The 6000-nt window shown below is 44.8% G+C and overlaps 1 protein-coding gene across 2 annotated transcripts in view; it reads right to left on the reverse strand.

Annotated features, from left to right (window-relative positions):
* The window catches only part of SATB2 (SATB homeobox 2), a 289546-nt gene extending 285204 nt beyond the window's left edge, over positions 1-4342 (reverse strand). Inside the window, exon 1 of one of the 2 annotated variants that reach the window (XM_038585272.1) lies at positions 4183-4342. The gene's annotated coding sequence lies outside the window, so the exon portion shown is untranslated. The remainder of the gene's footprint in view (positions 1-4182) is intronic. The other variant, XM_038585276.1, reaches the window with a different exon arrangement.
* Between the last annotated feature and the right edge of the window lie 1658 nt (positions 4343-6000).

Genomic DNA, 6000 nt, shown 5'->3' on the forward strand with positions numbered 1-6000 from the left:
CCGGAGCACCGCTTTTTTGACCTTCGACACACATTCCTGATAAAGGAACACATCAAAGAGGTTTTGTTTTCCTTCTCCGTTATTCTTTCATCTGTTTCAGTGCAAATTATTTGATAAATGAGATGGCTTGGTGGCCTTACGGAACAGAGAGGCAGCTAGGACTGAGGTCCTAAAAAGCACACGTTAGTCAAAGGACTGTACTTGCAAAAAAGACACGATTACTAGATCAAGCGGATGGTACTTCTCAGACCCACCAAAGCTCCTAGAAATCATGTGTCTACATTCAAGTCTGTCCCTTCTTTTCCCCTTCGTCCTCTGTTGGGGACTGTCAGCCTGGCCAAGGGAGCTCACCTGGGGAGCTTCTCCTCTTACCAGCTCTGCTTCTCCGCAAGGCGCCTGCTGCTCTTCGGGCTCCTTCCCCGACAGGGAGGTCTAGGGTCTCTTCCTCCTTCCTCCTCTCCGTACAGTTGGTATCAGCGTCTCTTCCACAGGCCCAAGAGGAAAGAGCTCTCAAACATACGCCTGTGTATTAAGCGGCCTTCTCTGGGGTCTCCTGGGGTCCCCTGACCTGGGAGTTAGCAGCTGGACACGCTTGCTGTCTCTTTCCAGTTGCTCCTTCTTTTGTGCCATGTTCTTTCCTCATTCTACACCAGATCAGGGGGTTGTGGCTGCTACGAAGCCCACGAACAGTTCCAGGCCTTAATGGAATCCTCGCTTGATTGTCTGTTCAGACCAACCTGGGATTCCCGCACTCAGGTCCCTAGGCCACCAAGAGCTTTATGCAAGGGGTTGTTATTTTCATCAGAGGCTCGATTTCTCAGGCACATTTTATTCATTTATTTTTAAATTTTTATTATAAAGCTTAATCTGGGTCTGTGAAGGCTGTTAAGACTTTGGAAAGAGAAGTACTAGGAATTTCTGTTGTTAGCCAAATAGGTGAAAAGTTGTCTGGCTTCCCAGAGAAATTTAATTCATAGCCACTCAGGTTTAAGCTCAGATGTGATTTTTTTTAAAATATTTTATTTATTTATTCATGACACACACACACACACAGAGGCAGAGACACAGGCAGAGGAAGAAGCAGGCTCCGTGCAGGGAGCCCGATGGGGGACTCAATCCCGGGTCTCCAGGATCACATCCTGGGCTGAAGTCAGTGCTAAATCGCTGAGCCACCCAGGCTGCCCCAGATGTAATTTTTTTTAAAGGAAGGATTTTTTTTTTTTTTTAAAGCTTCCCCATCCACTCCCAATTGTGGTTCAGAGGTAAGAGCAAAATGTTACTCTCTTCTGGAATATTTAATCCCAGTCAATGAGAGCTATATTTAAGATCAAGCTTCAGACGGCCACAGGATACTGTTCTGCTCTGTCTTGCTTTTTTGATCAATTATTGGGGAAACAAGAACAAATCTTACAGCTTAAAAAAATCTGCAAACATTCAGGTCTCTTTTTCAAGAGGGGTGGGTACAGTAGAGTTGATGTCAAGTCTAAAAATTCATTCCAAAGATGGATCCGAGAGCTTTGAAATGGAGAGGAGGGACATTAAATAGCTACTAAATAATTTCGGCATTTGCCCATCTTGGAAATTCTACCTCACTGGCACACGTATCCCTGAAGCCATTACAGTTAACATTCCGTCAATGTTTCCATCATAAATAAGCCTCAGTGTTGAAAGCTTTATAATTTGGTTATAAAAATTTGCTTTCTACTAAAATTTGACAGGATATGCAAGATCCAATTGTCCCAGGGAGAGATTGTTTTAAAAACATTTGGGAGGAATAAATAAAGAAAGATTAACATATTGTGAAATGAGAATCAGAAGTTTTATACCATATTTTTTTTTAGTGGTCTAAACAGTGACATATTTAGATAAATCTTGGACCCAAAGTAAAATTTTAGAAAGAATCCACTTATCCATTGGTAACTGCTGAATCAACATGTGTCCAGTGTCCCCCTATATTCAGGGGCATGTTAGGGGGCATTTAGGAATGTAGAGAAATACAGACTATCTATTATAAACTAATAGATATAGGCTATGGAGACAAATATTAGCCTCTTTGCTCTGATTTGGCTTTGCTTGCAATGGTCTATTTTATTTTTCCTCCAACATTTTAAGTAATGAATACCAAGTATCTACGTACGGTCACTCAACCCAAGGGTAACTCCCATAAGTTTACTAGATTTAGCTAAAATTATGTTAGCATAGAAAAGTTAAAAAAGGGATGCCTGGGTGGCTCAGTGGTTGAGCGTCTGCCCTTGGCTCAGGGTGGATCCAACGGTTCCGGGATCGAGTCCCACATTGGATTCCCCACAGGGAGCCTGCTTCTCCCTCTGCCTGGGCCTCTGCCTCTCTCTGTGTCTCTCAGGAATAAATAAAATCTTTGAAAGAAAAAAAAAAAAGAAAAGAAAAGTTAACAAGAGAGAGAGAGAGGAGAAAACTGGTTAGCAGGAGTCCAGGATTCTAACCTGGGTGCTGCTGCCAACTGGTTATGTGACCTTGATTATGTCATTTAATCTCTGTGGAGACTTTGGTTTTCTAAACTGTAAAATGTGAGTGTTGACATTTTAGTTCGTTGCTCCTATCAGCATGGTTTTGTCATTTTAGGTGGACAGGAGATGGTTTGTGGAGGCTCAGAGTTTCCTCAGAACACTCTGCAACGCCTCTGGCTGAATTAATAGAGCCTGTGCGTTCCAAAATGGTTTGGAGAGGGTTTTTGACTCATAAGAGCACACTTTACAGGCAATGCTCTGGGTTTCAGCTGTAGCCATGGCTGTAATGATTGGGCAGTACCAATGCCTGTGCAGATTGTAGATCTTATGACGCACTTTTGAATACGCAACCTTGTTTAATTCTAACAAAGCACCTAGAACATAGGTATTGGCTCCATCATTTATTAGGAAACACTGAGATCAACCAGATTCATTTACTTGGCCAAAATAGTATGTGCTGCGGGATTCTGAATGTGCATTTGGTCGTCTCTCAGCACACTGCTCCCTAATTTGAATTTCTCTGAGAATGCCTTTCTAAAAATTAATACAACTAATGAATATAACATATGTTTAAAGATCTACGAGCAAGAGGACATGTCTGTGTGTGTGTGCACATTCACATGTGAACAGGTGCTTTTAAAATTCTTGTCCTGTGGCTCTAGCATTCCCGAAAGAGGCAGCAAAATATCCTTGTACTCGACCTCTGTGCTTTAGCCCCAGTCAACGTTCAGCTACAGGCCTGTTTAATTCTAGCTGCCAGAAGTCTCTCTCTCTGGCTTGTACAGCCTCTTCAGAGCAGCCAAGAAATACAGAAGCTCTTAGATTCTTACAGCTGAGGGAGATTTTTTGACATTATTCAGGCCCAGATTCTCATTTTTCCAGAAGAAGAAATTAAAACCCCAAAGACCTGAGAATTCCTCTAACTGGCTGGCAGGAGAGCGGGGACCAGAACCCGGTCTGTGTCTGTAGCGTGGGACCCAGGGTCACTCCTGCGTCTCCAGGGCAGGCTTACATCTTCACTTAACAGTCCAGCTGGACGCCTGCAGAGAGAGGCCTCGGGAGCCTATTGTAATGAGTGAATTAAGCTCCTCGCTGAAGGCCTAGCCAGGGCACCTGAGACAGGCAGGTGAAGCTGCCTCTGCTCCTTAGTTTTGCGCACATCACATGCATTCATCTTTCCGAGAAGCTGCCTATTTTCCTTAGTGTCATTCGCCTCCTGCCCCCATTTCTACACTTTTCTGTTTCCTTCCATCCCACTCCCAACATATATACATGTGACATAATGACCACGTACCAACATTTGCAAAGCTTACTTAATTCTTTAAGCTTTTATACACATAATTCTCAATGCTCTGATCTCTAAAACATGAAAGAAATTCAACCTTTAATTCAAAACAGCTGATTTGGGGTTCTTTGTGTTCAGAGCAAATTTCAAAAGCTCTCTGTTTTCCTCTATCATACCCAAACTGACAAAAAAAGATGTTACATGACTTGCTTGGATTACAGTAGGACGGGGTAGGGAACGGCATAGGGGAAGAGCGTAGGGGGAACAGAGACTGAAGATCCACCATCTGCTTTTTCAAAGGCACGAGGCAGCAAGGCCAACTAGAATGCAAGATGGGCCTCAGGATTTCTGGTCAAATGACCAATGTCTCGACTTTACAGAGAAATAAAAAAGAACAATGCATTCACTTACCAGAAATATTCAGCAGTTTTGCATCATAAATCAGTTGTTTGAAACCAAAAAAACCTAGCTATTATCCTCTCTTATTACACAGCAACCACAATAGTGTAGTGAAACTGAGATTTTGGGCTCCTCCGGGGGGCGAGGCCAGACCTGCTGGGAACGGTACCCACAGTGGACGACGTTCCAGTTTTGCTTCTTGAGTCCACTATTATTCAGAACCTGCCATAACCTGGATCACATCCCTCGTTCCTAAGAGGTGTCACTTGCCTTTGTGACTCAATAAACAGAATTAAAAGATTCTGGGGAATTAAAGAAGGTCTTGGAACCAGGCAAGTCAACGGAAGACAGTGGGCGGGGGACTGATGACCCAGACTCACCCGGGTGCAGGGCTGTTGGGCGCACGCGGGGACCATAGGAAAGAGCCACGGACACGCTCGGGCCCGAGGGGCACTGCGTGCACCAGCCTCTCCGGGAGCACAGCCCGAAGAGGGGCAGATCTGCAGGGACACGCTTCCTTTCTTGCCTTCGCTTTGGGATCTAGGTGCCGCCGAGGCAATTCAGCAGAATGGAGCTCCTGGAGGCTGGAGACGTGCAGCCCACAGCCCGGCCTTCAGTCGGGAAAATACAACACAAAAAATTAAAGGATGGCTCCGCTGGCTCGTGGAGCAGTAGGACACGTGTGCTACCTGCGGTCTATGAGGTGTAAATTCAGTTTGGGTTGCGCAGTGATTCCTGATATGTAGATGATTTGCAATTAAGTAACCTAATGAGGCCCGCTCCTTCCCCAGCAAAAGCCACTTAGCATATTGAGGTACACAGGTGATCTCGGCCACTCTCTGCCTTCTCCAAAGACCAGCTTCAAGGCTAAATGTGTTTGTTCCAAATGCCTCCTCCCCTCAAGTCACCAGGGCTGCTCACTGTAACCAGTAATTTAGAAACAATAAGGACACTTTTCAGTAGAATTATAATGCGGTCGTCTGATACCCAGAATGCCCCCTTGTCGAAGCTTCACTTATAATCAACATGAGAAATGCAGGGTGAGCTGGCGGTGGCCTCGGAGAAAGGGGTGGGTGGAAGGGGGAGTCTGAGCCACATCAGTGCCCGGCTGATGGAACTTTCTTTTTTTCCCCCTCGAACACATCAATACAGAATTATCCCAATCTAGGCACCCCCCGCCCCCATCCCCCAACTTAGATTGCTGTCACCTTTCCTGGCAGAAGAAATCAGTAACAGATGTGCCAGGCCTAGAGTAAGAAAACAGTGATCATCGGCTACTTTGTAATATGCCCCAAACTAATCCTAGAGCTTACATACAATTAAATTAAACTATGTCGGGATTCACGCTTCAACAAAGTCTAACACTTTGGAAAATTCTACCTCTTGATTTTAATAAGTAAAATTTAAGATTTTCCCTGGAAAGACTTCACAAATGCTAGACTGACTCTAAATCTCCCATTACCCATCACACCCCATGCTACTGATTCGTAGCTGCTTATGTCGGCGGAATGCATGTTCCGATGAGACCAAGGCACTCACATTTCTATCTTCAGGGGTCTGAAGGCTATTGGGGTCTTCTTTCAAATGACTCTCATTAGAAACATGACAGACAACCTTGCTTAGATTCTAAAAGGCCAAGTCCGGGGAGAAGCTGGCAGCGGGCAGCAGGTGTTAGGTTACTCTTGTACGACGACGACAGCGCTTATTCCCACCTGGAGGGCAACATGCAGTTCTGGTCGCTGCATCTCAAGAAATACAACACAGACTGTAAGTTTATCCATAGAGAACTATGGGGAAATGATCCTGGGTTTTAAGGGGTTTCTCTGCTGA

The sequence above is a fragment of the Canis lupus genome, chromosome 37, assembly GCF_011100685.1.
Source record: "Canis lupus familiaris isolate Mischka breed German Shepherd chromosome 37, alternate assembly UU_Cfam_GSD_1.0, whole genome shotgun sequence".
NCBI classification, from domain to species: Eukaryota; Metazoa; Chordata; class Mammalia; order Carnivora; family Canidae; genus Canis; species Canis lupus.